Source organism: Lissotriton helveticus, chromosome 4_1 (assembly GCF_964261635.1).
Source record: "Lissotriton helveticus chromosome 4_1, aLisHel1.1, whole genome shotgun sequence".
Taxonomy (NCBI): domain Eukaryota; kingdom Metazoa; phylum Chordata; class Amphibia; order Caudata; family Salamandridae; genus Lissotriton; species Lissotriton helveticus.
The window spans coordinates 1593082236-1593094681 of NC_136063.1; the positions used below are offsets into that span (position 1 = coordinate 1593082236).

The 12446-nt window shown below is 47.5% G+C and overlaps 1 protein-coding gene across 1 annotated transcript in view; it reads right to left on the bottom strand.

Moving 5' to 3' along the window:
* STARD3NL (STARD3 N-terminal like) overlaps positions 1 to 9337 on the bottom strand; it is a 180856-nt gene extending 171519 nt beyond the window's left edge. The window contains exon 1 of the mRNA XM_078688212.1: positions 9211 to 9337. The gene's annotated coding sequence lies outside the window, so the exon portion shown is untranslated. The remainder of the gene's footprint in view (positions 1 to 9210) is intronic.
* Between the last annotated feature and the right edge of the window lie 3109 nt (positions 9338 to 12446).

Consider the following 12446-nt stretch of genomic DNA (forward strand, 5'->3'; position numbering starts at 1 on the left):
AATTCAACAAGGCGAACAAAAACAAATCTTACGCTTCCAGATCCATCCGGGAATGGCTACGGCCTGACAATCAGACGTCTGGCCACATCGAGAGTCAGCAAACAACCCAACTGGCAGTAACTACTAAAACACTAGAAATAACAGAGCCAACGTCTGAAGCCTCTCACTTAATCAACGCAGCAATAGACCCGAGGATGTTGGTCCCCCTTGCAGCTCCCCAGCTTGCTCCAGCATCGTCAACAAAAAATCAATCAAACAACCCACAAGGACAATGCATCGTGGAAGCGACTCAAGCCCATCCAAGTGAACATGATCCATGCACAACATATTCTCAGACTGTCGCTCAATCAACGTTGATGATGTGCCGAGTGCCCCAAGCGCCATCGGATGCCATAGATCTCGAGGACGCCGAAAATATGCCGCCCAATAACGGTCCGCCTAGCTTACCACTCACGGCGGCCTTCCAGCGGTCAATGGGGTTAAACAGGCAGGCAAACCCCCACCCACCTGGTGCAGTACAGCCACCACAAACTGGCGGGCAGGCAAAAAAGTGGAGGGAAGTGGATCCCGCCTGCCAATTAAACTACACCCAATCCCAGGATCGGAAAATAATGCTGTACCTCGACTATGTCTCTCAGGGGAAGTGGGACATCCTCAACCGCAGCAACCTTCTAACACTTTGCGCAAACATCCCAGAGCTGGAAGGGATAAAAACTACAGACATTGAAACCATCTCCTTCCTGCCGCCAGACCCGGAGGAAAAAAATGAAACCACAGAGCTAACTTTTATGAGCCCGGACATGGCCGAGGCACTGAAAAGTAAGCATACGCTACTGGAAAGCTGGGGTATAAAAATAAAGTCTAAGCCCGCACAAAAATGCCCCCTAATTTTAAAAACCCACTCTGCGTATTTCCAGCCGGGAAATACGGAACAACCAGCCGGAGGTAACTCGCGCTCGCATGCTTCCACCACCCACGTGCCAAATGCGGCGCCCTTCCTTCAAGGGGCTAAAGGCAGCATAAATACAGGCCCAATCAAGATAACAACCAACTCGAGCCAGGGCAAACGCATATGCGCAACATTGGGGCACGCCAGCAATGATTGGTCTTAGCTGCCGCTAGTACTAAACCCCAGATCCTAACTGATATTGCCCTAAAGACTTAGGCCATCCCCACCGAAGCATGACCAACGCGCATCCCAAATCCTTAGAAAAAAACCAGTCTCCAGACAGTTTGAAAATCATGACCTGGAATGTTGCAGGGCTTAAAAAGTTGCTCCAGAACCAAACCGCGGTGAAATTCATGGAGGAGGCAGACATAATCTGCATTCAAGAATCCTGGCAGATCCACCCTCTTTCACTAAGAGGATATGCAGAATATGGAAAAACAGCAAAAAAGACCAACATATTTGGAAGACCATCGGGGGGGATATGCGTCTATATAAAACATTCGCTGAAACTGGAATTTGCGTAAATACCCAACCTTCTGGACACCCTTCAGGCAGGCATCTTGAAAGGCCGTCATTCGAGAAATGGAAAATTCTCATTTTTATTAATCAACCTCTATCATAATTCACATGGGCCTATAGCCAACTCGGCCACGGTAATAAACCACCTAGAGTCCTTATTGCTCCAATTTTCGTCATTAGAATGTATTATTCTTGGCGACTTCAACATCCACAACATAGGGGTACCAACCACACAAAGTCATCAGCCCGGGGCCACTAACGCACTGAATGACCTATTAAAAACTTACAAACTGGCGACAGCGCATTCAGTCCATCTAAAGAACAGCCCAGGGACCTTCGTCGGTCCCACATACAACAATCAAACAACAATTGACTAAATCATCTTAAGTGACTAACTGCAACCCCTAATGTTAAACTTCTCAGTTCACCCTCGCAGTGACAGTAATCACGCTGTTTTAACCATCACGTTGAACTTTATCGTGGATACGCGCCATAGGCTTGAATTCATTGGAGCAGCAGACGGCGAAGAACTAATAAAGCTGCCCAGAAGAATCAAATGGGGACAGACTGTAACTACTACATTTAACAATTGGGCAAACTCGTGGACAGGCTGGCCACCGAGTGGACAGAAAAAGGGCGCAATATCAACATGGAATGCCATAACAGGTACCCTGGCGGCGACTCTTTGTGGGGATACAGATAGAACAACTCATAAGCATCCCCCAAATGCATATGAATACAACAAAGAGATTAAAACAAGCGCTAAACAACTGAACATGAAACGTAAAGTCTTCCGCAAAACTGGCACAAGCTCAAATAAAAAACAATTACAAGAGGCCCAAAAAAATCATTCAAAGAAGGTTTGGGCAGCAAAACGAGACTACTGTGAAGCACAATGGCTGAAAATCTTTGACTTGTTGAGCCCAGGAAAATTGCAAGAGTTTTGGTACTATTTAAGCAACCTGGGACGAGGCTCAAACCATAGAGAATACTCTCTTGAAGCACCCATCTGGGTTGCCCATGTAAAAGCACTCTACAACGAAGACGGACCTGTCAACAAGCAAAATGATGTATCCATCGCAGGAGATGAACTAGACTTCATCACCGAGAAGAAGGCTCCGCCCGGAAAACTCTTAGTATCTAAAATCCTAAAAAACATCAGACAAAACGGCGCCCCGGGTCCTAACGGCCGTCCTGGTCACTTATTCAAAGCAAATAATGATTTTTGGTCCGAAAATCTGAGCCACCTGTACACTGAATGCTGTCTTCTGGGGGATGTACCAGATTCATGGAGAGGCTCACTCCTACACCCAATCCACAAGAAAGGCCCCAAAACAGAACCATCAAACTACCGCATGATCGCCCTCCTGGATATTGAGGGAAAAGCCTACCCAAGTGCCATCTTGAGGGACCTTGCAGACTGGACGAGTGAAGAAGGCCTTCTCCCACTCTGCCAAACCGGATTTAGACCTGGGTCCGCCACAGTCGATAACATCACCACACTCTCTTTCTTGGTCCATCAAGCGCGGTCATGCAAAAGTCCCCCCTTATTCGCCTGCTTTATTGATTATTCGGCGGCATTCGATGGGGTAGATCGCGCTATTCTGTGGAGAAAGCTGGTTCAATGGAACATCAATCCATCCCTGCTAAGAGCGATCCAGTCCTTGTACCAAAAAACGTGGGTGAGAATCAAACTCTCGAGGGACCACGCATCCGCGAAGATTGACACAGATCGAGGCCTAAAACAAGGGTGCATGCTAGCCCCATTGTTGTTTAACTTATATACAGCGGACATGGAGAGGGCCTTGACTGGGGCAGCCTTGGCTATCCCAAAGATCGGAGGGACCAAAATCCAATTTATGCAATATGCTGATGACTTGGTACTCCTGGAGCACACTAGAATTGGGCTACAAAAGGCGCTGACGGCACTTGCCGCATACAACAATAAAAAAAGGCTGGTAGCAAATTCATCCAAGTCAAAAGTAATCATCTTCGGACACTACCCAAAGAAAAAAACATTAAGATGGAGGCTTGGTCATCTCTCGCTGGAAAGCACACAGCGCTACACCTACTTGGGCATTTGCTTCCAGGAGTCGGGGCTTTCAACCGCCCATTTAAAGAATATTCAAGGCAAAGGTAAAATCATCACCTACGCCATCTGCAATCTGCAAGCCTCCTTATATAGCCCGTCTACAACGGCTATTCAAAGAGTACTCAAAGCCAAGTTAATGCCGGCTCTCAATTATGCTCAACAGGCATTCCCGGGCAAACTGAACAAAGACTTAGAAAAAATTCATTGCAGAGCCTATAAGAGACTATTCCATTTACCAAGGTGCACCAGAAATACTCTTATCCGCCTGGAGTTCTCACTCAACCAGCAAAACCTGGAAGAGATGGCCTCCCTAAGTAAATACTACTTTCTAACAACAGCGGCACACGAGAACACACTCAAGGCAGTTCTGAAATGCATCTTCAGGGAACCCGGGAATCCCTGGTCGGCCACTCTCAATGCGGCAAAGGACCATCTCAATCTTGCCATCGAGTCTTGGAACCTGGAACACGTCAATTACACCGCCATCAAAACAAGTACACGCGCGGTCATGGGAACTGGATTTGGAGTCATTGGCAAGAAAAGACTTCCACGAGTCCCTACGCATGCCGCACACTCTGCACAATCCTAAATATCATCTCACGCAGGCCGTGGGCCGCGCAGCCCTTCACAAGATTTTAGCCTACAGACTACATCCGCTGCCCCTCAAAGAATTACACGCCTTTGGACAGGTCGGGTCAGGAGCTCGGGAATGTAGGCTCTGCAGGTATAAACGAGAGTCGTTGGCCCATTTTCTATTTTGCTGCCCGGCCCTGAGTACGGCTCGCAGTCTCTATCTCAGGCCAATCTTAAGAGAAGCGGGGTCCCGCACTGCAAAGGAGGCGATCAACCAACGATACACTGTGACCACGGTAAAACATATGGCCTCTTTTGGAAAGTTTATCCATCAGACACGGTCCATGCTGATGGTCACCCAGGGCTCGAATATATAGAGACATTGCAGACTCATGTCTTACTATGAACCCTATTTACCGTATCCACCAGTGCTCAGGGAGCCACCACACAGACTCATTTCCCGAAACTTCCTTGGTTTTAACTTTTGTAATGTTGTACTTTGGTTTTAATGTAATGGTTTTGAGTAACCAAACAATAAAGTATTCATTAATTCATTCATTCATTCATTCATACTCGACACCTCACAACCAGAATTCTGGGCCATTCATAGCACTGAGACCACACTGATCAAAACTCTCCTCGATTGCAGAGAAACTGTAGCCCTGATCCTCCACGACCTCTCTGCTGCGCTCAACACTGTCTCCCACCACACCTTACGGACAGACTCTACAACTTCGGCACACAGAAAAGCGCTCTCAAGTGGATTGCATCTTTTCTCACGGGACGCACACAGAGCATCTGACTGCCCGCCTCCCCCTTCACCCCGCACTCAAAGACATCATATGGGCCCGTTCTGCCTTCCTCGCCAATGAGATTAAGGCGAGCAATAATCCGGTCGAAAGCATTTTTAAAATACTCCATGATTTCAAAACTAGGAAAGATCCCGCCACGACATGTATCACGTCTGAACAACAATGTGAGGATCTAGCCTCTTTCTTTGTTCAAAAGGTTGAAACTATCTATAAATCCTTTGCCACTGTCCCGACGAACCTTGCTCCCTCTACTATTCTTCAGCCCACTACTATTCTAGCTGTTATCCCTCCTATGTCCCACGACGAATTCCTTACGTTAAGTAAGAGGGTCAAATCTGGCTCTTGTATCGACCCTATAAAACCTGTCCAATTCAGAGATGCTCTACCTGTGCTTGTGTCACGTATATGCCAGATTATAAACTCTTCTTTTACTACAGCAGTTGTGCCCATGCCCTGGAAACCTGCGAGGGTGGTCCCCCTGCTGAAAAAACCTTCTTTGGCCCTGCTAAGCCAGAAAACGTTCGCCCCATATCCCTGTTACCCTGGGTCGCAAAAATTGTTGAAGCCCACGTCAACAATATTGTCTCTGGCCACCTGAGCAACACTGGCGCCTTAGATCTCACCCAGAACGGGTTCCGCCCGGGCCATAGCACCGAGACCGCACTTATAGCAGTGTGTGAACATCTACGTACCATCCTGGATGAGGGGCAGACTTTGGCGCTCATCCTGCTCGACCTCAGCGCTGCGTTTGATACGGTCTCCCATAAGATTCTCTTACGCCGCTTGGAGGAAGTGGGGGTGGTATGGCTGGCCCTGGAGTGGTTCCGTTCCTTTTTTTCTGACCGAGCATTTCAGGTCATGGCCCCCCCTTCCTTTCCCATGCTCATGCCATCAAGCAGGGGGTTCCTCAGGGCTCGGCTCTTAGACCGGTCCTGTTTAACCTCTATGTGCAACCTCTGGCGGCAGTAGCAAGAGACCATGGCCTGACCATGATTTCATACGCTGATAATACTCAGCTGGTGGTGGCCCTCTCTGAAGATCACACTCGGGGTGCCACGCAGTTCCAGGCTGGCCTTGCAGCCGTCGTGCAGTGGATGACGACTAACTGCTTGCAACTCAATGCTAACAAATCAGAGGTACTACTGGTGGGGAAAGATAAGGGATTCTGAAGCAAGCATTGGTGGCCGGATTCCATGGGTGGTGCCCCCACCCCTAAGCCGGCGGTCAAAAACTTGGGGGTCCGGTTTGACACCAAGCTGAATTTCAAAGAGCATACCAAGAAGATCGCTGGTTCTTGCTTCGGTCTTCTCCGAGGTCTACGACCTATGCTTGGTTTCTTTGACCCTCCCACCCGCCAGCTGATAGTCCAAGCAACTATCTTGTCCAGGCTGGACTACGCTAACTCACTTCTATTGGGAGCCAATAAGGCGGAAGTCACGCGCCTCTTAAGGGTTCAGAATGCAGCCGCCCAAGTCCTTCTGCGGCTCCCTAGAACATGCTCTGCTACGGATGCTTTGCGGTGCCTGCACTGGCTGCCTGTGCCTCGAAGGATTCATTTTAAGGCCCTTTGTTTGACCTTTAAAATTCTAAAAAAAATCCTCTCCTGAGATTCTGTCCAACCTACTGATCCTCTATGTACCTACTCGCCAGCTGCGCTCGGCCGAGCACTGCCTTGCCACGGTTCCCCGGGTGAAGCGACTTAGAGCTGGGGGTCGGTCCGTTCGTTACCTTGCTGCCAAATTATGGAATTCTCTCCCTGTGCAGATTCGCCGTTTAGACTGCCTTCTGTCCTTCCGTAAAGCTATTAAAACTTTCTTATTTCCCAGGGCCTAGCCTCCTCTCCTAGGGCCTAGCTTCTGCACTCTGTTGGCATGACCTGAAGCGCCGGGACGCCCCTTCGCTGAGGCATCTGTTGCGCTATATAAAATTTCCAAATAAATAAAATAAATAAATGTGCCGTACCCCAAGGATCATACCTCAGACTCACCCTATTTAAGATCTATATGGCCCCCCTTGCAGACGTCATCAGATCCCACCGACTCATCATAATCTCCTATACAGACGACACTCAACTTATCCTCTTGCTCACCGAGGACCCCACTAATGCCAAAACCAACATCTGCAATGCCATGACCAATGTAGCCAGTTGGATGAGAGACAGCTGTCTCAAACTCAACTCTGACAAAACAGAAGTACAGACCTTCACTTGAAACACATCCATGTGGGACCACAGCTTGTGGCCAGGAGAACTCAGACCATGCATGCAACCTGGACATCATCCTCGACAGCCAACTGACCATGAAACGACAAGTCAACGCAGTCGCTTCCTCCTGCTTCCACACCCTCTGTATCCCAATCAACACCAGAAAGACCATCACACATGCCCTCGTCACAGCCGCCTCGACTACGGCAACACCCTATACAACAGAATTTCCAGCCAACACCTCAGAAAACTCCAGACCATAGAGAACACCGCAGCCAGACTCATCCTGGACCTTTCCAAGTGGACCCACATCACCCCCACCTCAGAAAACTCCACTGGCTCCCCATCCAGAAGAGATGCCAGTTCAAGATACACATGCACGCACACAAAGCCCTACATGACCAAGGACCATCCTATATCAACCATCGCCTGAACTTCCACCTTCCCGCGAGACACCTGCGCCCTGTCTCGTTCGCCCTTGCACACATCCCCTGCATCCACCGCAGCAGGTGCCGCTCCTTCTCCTATATTGCTACCAAGTTCTGGAACGATATACCCTTCCAACTCCGAACTGCACCCTCCCTGGCTGACTTTAGGAGGAAACACAAGACCTGGCTTTTCAATTGAAACATGGCACCCTCAGCGCAGAGAAGCCCCTAGGGTTGACAGTGCTGCGCTATTCAAATGCTGATTGATTGATTGATTGATGAGAAAAGTTATTGTCCTTCAGGGTGTTAACAGGCCAGCAATCCTGGGGTGGCGACGGGCACAGATTGATTGATTGATTGAAAAGAAAAGTTATTGTCCATCAGGGTGTTAACAGGTCAGCAATCCTGGGGTGGTGACTTGCACAGATTGATTGATTGATTGATTGATTGAAAAGAAAAGTTATTGTCCTTCAGGGTGTTAACAGGCCAGCAATCCTGAGGTGGTGACCTGGACAAGTATGGCAGCTCTGGTGACCTGAGGTATGAAACTCAAATGTGCTGTGTCAGCAGAATACCACTAGCAATGGTCTCTCCATGTATGCGTTGCACAATCTGATTTGTGGGATATAGGGAGAATCTAACGCTAGAAGTAGGATGGAGAATAGGGAAATTGGGGAGGGCGATAGGTGAAAAAAAGAACCTTTTATGTTGTATATGGTGTTCAAAGTTTCTTTACCTTTTCTACTACCCTGACCCTACGTCACTCAGGGCAGGTCAGAAGGAGAATGAACAACACAAGCCATTACCAAAATTATCCCTTAGAAGCAAACAATCATTTACTCGTTGCCAGTCAGTCACAGTCATAAATAATCCATCATTTGACTGCAGCATACACATCAGTATATATGAAAAATAACTTATTTTGATAAGTATTTCATACACTAAAGAATGCGAATAATCAATCTAGGGCCCCCTGTCAGCACATTATTTTTTTACAGATTAAAAGAGGCAGTGCCAACTACCGCATTCCATACACATTAATAAAAATCAATGAATAAAATAAGGTTTGCGTATGTTTCAATACCTTCAATTTGATCCATCTAAAAAGCTTCAACAGTCAGCTTCTAAATCGGTGCACGGTTTACGTGCCTCTTGCAGTGTTTTCTTTGGGATCTCCAGGTCACATGCCTGGATGTCAGCTGAGCGATGCAATCTTTCAGTCATCAAATGGGCCGTAAGAAGAGTGGCTACATTGTTGTTATAAGAATTGTTACAATCATGGAATACAATAACCTCGAGACAGCACCTGTGCCACGTCTTGCACAAATCTGTATACGGTCTTGGATCGCTGACCACTTCACTCAAAAAGACCCAAGACAGTCCCCTCAGCTTTAGGCAATAGCTGTTATGGCTAAGAGCCTGAAAATGATGAACTATCCTTTGGGGTGACTAGATCAGAAGAAGGGTGAGGCCGCAGACTACGGGCTTTGCACCTCTACGTGATGCCCTAGGCAACAGCGGTACTTACTGTCAGTCGGGCTAAAAAGCATTGCTTGTCATATGCGAGGTTTCAACACCCCTCCATGTCCAACCCTCTAGAATCAGGAGAGGGTGCTCACAAAAGTCATCCTTACCTCCTGCCTCCTGATCCGATTTCCTCTGCCTTGGTTGGTTTCGATATCAAGCGACTTCTCAACATACACAGACCTGTAACTCTTCAATAAGTGAATACAGGCGCAGGCAATCGGAAAGCTAGTTCATGCTGATTGGCAGGCGAAGGGACGCATGGTGCCCCTTGCAGCCCTACGATTGGTTGAAAGATAAATAACCCGCCTCTGAAAAATATGGCCCGCCCTCCCACCCGGAAGAAGCTGTAGCGCTCTGCTCGTGCGTCGTGCCCTGGAAGAGACTGCCTAGAAGTGAGCAGGCTGCTTGCTAACCTCCAAGCACCGTTATATGCCTCCGGTGATCTTAGAGGACCTTGGACATGGTAACCCAGGCACAATCTGGACTTTGGCATCTGCCTTATAAAGTGGAGGCTAGCTGTTAGACGCGGCACAACAAAGTCTTGCTAGCAGCGTAGAGAGGTCTCGGGCTTGCATTGTCCAGTCTGTGATAAAAGCTTGTGAACTTGATAATTGTCTTGGGGCATATGAAAGGCTTGTAGATGATTATGACTGCCAGGAAGCGACAGCAATGTGGTGCTGTTCGGACGCCTGCGGTGTCATTGCTCTTCTCTTAAATAAAGTACGGACTTATCAGTTCCGAGTTTGTATCTTCATTACACAATCCACTGCAAGCACACAGCAGTATGCATCATAGGTACTTGCAATCATTTTCTAGGGAGCCGCAAAGTGCCGTCTGTGGCATGCCAGCAATCTTTGTTTATTTATTTATTTATGTATTTATTTTATTTATTTATATTATTTAATGCATTTTTATAAAGAGCGGACTTTACCCGAAGTTGTCAGCACTGTACAATAGAACCAGTTACGTTACATGAGAGAACTGTTACAGGAATGGAACAAACAAAGGTAGCAGGCCATATAGTCGAAACAGCGCAGGCAAAAGGCACACATTATTAAAAACAGAATGTACAAACAAAAATATATGAGTATATATGACAAATTTACAGTGACTAAAGAACTTCCTGGCGAAAAATAGTAGGCCATAGAATCAAAACAACGCAGGGAAAAGGAACACAATAACAAACACAGCAAGCACAGAATGTACAAACAAAAATATACATATATATGACAAATTTACACTGACTAAAGAACTTCCTGGCGGGGTCTATGAAGGAGGGAGTTAGTTCTGAAAGTGTCTTTGGAATAGAAGAGATTTGAGGTCCGCTTTGAAGATCTGGATGGAGGTGATGGCACGGAGCAAAGGAGGAAGTGAGTTCCAGATTCTCACCGCATTTCCTGAGAACGATTGCGCCATCAGTTTTTCCCTTTTGAAGGAGGGGGGCTCAAGCAGGAACTTTTCCGCATTCCGAGAAGGTCTTGAGCCTCCAGACAATTTCAGTTTATTCAACAGATAGCGAGGAGAGGAAGAGTGCAAAGCTTTGTGGGTGATGCACGCCGTTTTGTAGATAGCTCTCGCCTCGATGGGAAGCCATCGGAGAGAAGACAGGATAGGAGTGATGTGGTCACTTCGTTTGGACCCTGAAATGAAGCGAGCAGCTGAATGGAGGACGGATTTGAGGGGGGAGAGGTGAGATTTGGGAAGGCCAGTCAGAAGAGAATTACAATAATCAAGTCTAGAGAGAACTAGCGATTGGACCAAGGTTTTTAGGTCATTCTCCGGGAAGAACCGACGTATTCCCCATAGAAGGCGTAACTGATAACGTGCGCTCTTGGCAATGGAATTGATGTGTGAGATTAGGTTGAGTCTTTTGTCAAGAATGACACCTAAGGATTTAGCGCAGTCCACAATTACGGGTTTACTGTTGAGTAAATTCAACTGATCCATCCAGGATTGAACAGGAGGTGGGGAGAGAGAGATAGATAAGAGGAGGAATTCCGTATTCGAGGGATTGAGTTGGTGAACTAACATCCAGTTGTGAATAGAGTTGAGAGTAGAGTTGAGTAGTGAGAGATCATGAGAGGAAGACACCTTGAGGTAGATTTGGGTGTCATCCGCATAGAGATGGTAGAGGATTCCACATTTGCTTAGGAGGTTCCCTAATGGTTCCAGATAGAGATTAAACAGAGTGGGAGCAAGGATAGGGCCTAGAGGGACACCTTGACCAACCACCAATGGAGACGAGAGACTGTTCGCAATCTTGATCATTTGGGATCTGTCCGAGAGGATTGAGGCAAACCATTTGATTACTGTGCCTTCCACGCCCATTCTCTGTTAAAGAGTGTTAAGGAGGGTGTTGTGATTAACAGTATCAAAGGCTGCAGAGAGGTCAAGAAGAATCAGAAGGCATAATTCCCCGAATCGAGAATATGCAGCGCATCATTGATCACTCGCAGCAGGGCTGTTTAAGTGCTGCAATTTTGAATAAAGCAAAAAACACAGTTGATGGACAGAATGTAGAACAATGTCATACATTCACCACAGTACAAGGATCTGGGCCTAAATCCATCGTTTTTTTACACTCCACACCACCCTGGGTTAGACACTGGCTATATGCAAATCACCTCTGACCCTGTGCCTCATGGGAACAGTCCAGTCCGAACTACCAAGCCATGTCTTTCACAGACCGGAATCAAGCATCCAAGGACCGGTTTCTGGCTATCAGCCTTCATCAGCCTGGATAGCTTGACTCCAGTGGTGTGGAGAGCCTGGGACTCACGTCTAGGCATACCCAGCCCACTCGGGGTGAAAAATGGCAAAAAACACAGTTGATGGACAGAATGTAGAACAATGTCATATATTCACCCCAGTACAAGGATCTGGGCCTAAATCCATCGTTTTTTTGCACTCCACACCACCCTGGGTTAGACACTGGCTATATGCAAATCAGCTCTGACCCTGTGCCTCATGGGAACAGTCCAGTCCGAACTCCCAAGCCATGTCTTTCCCAGACCGGAATCAAGCATCCAACGACCGGTTTCTGGCTATCAGCCTTCATCAGCCTGGATAGCTTGACTCCAGTGGTGTGGAGAGCCTGGGACTCACGTCTGAGCATACCCAGCCCACTCGGGGTGAAAATTGCAAAAAACACAGTTGATGGACAGAATGTAGAACAATGTCATACATTCACCCCAGTACAAGGATCTGGGCCTAAATCCATCGTTTTTTGCACTCCACACCACCCTGGGTTAGACACTGGCTATATGCAAATCAGCTCTGACCCTGTGCCTCATGCGAACAGTCCAGTCCGAACTACCAAGCCATGTCTTTCCCAGACCGGAAT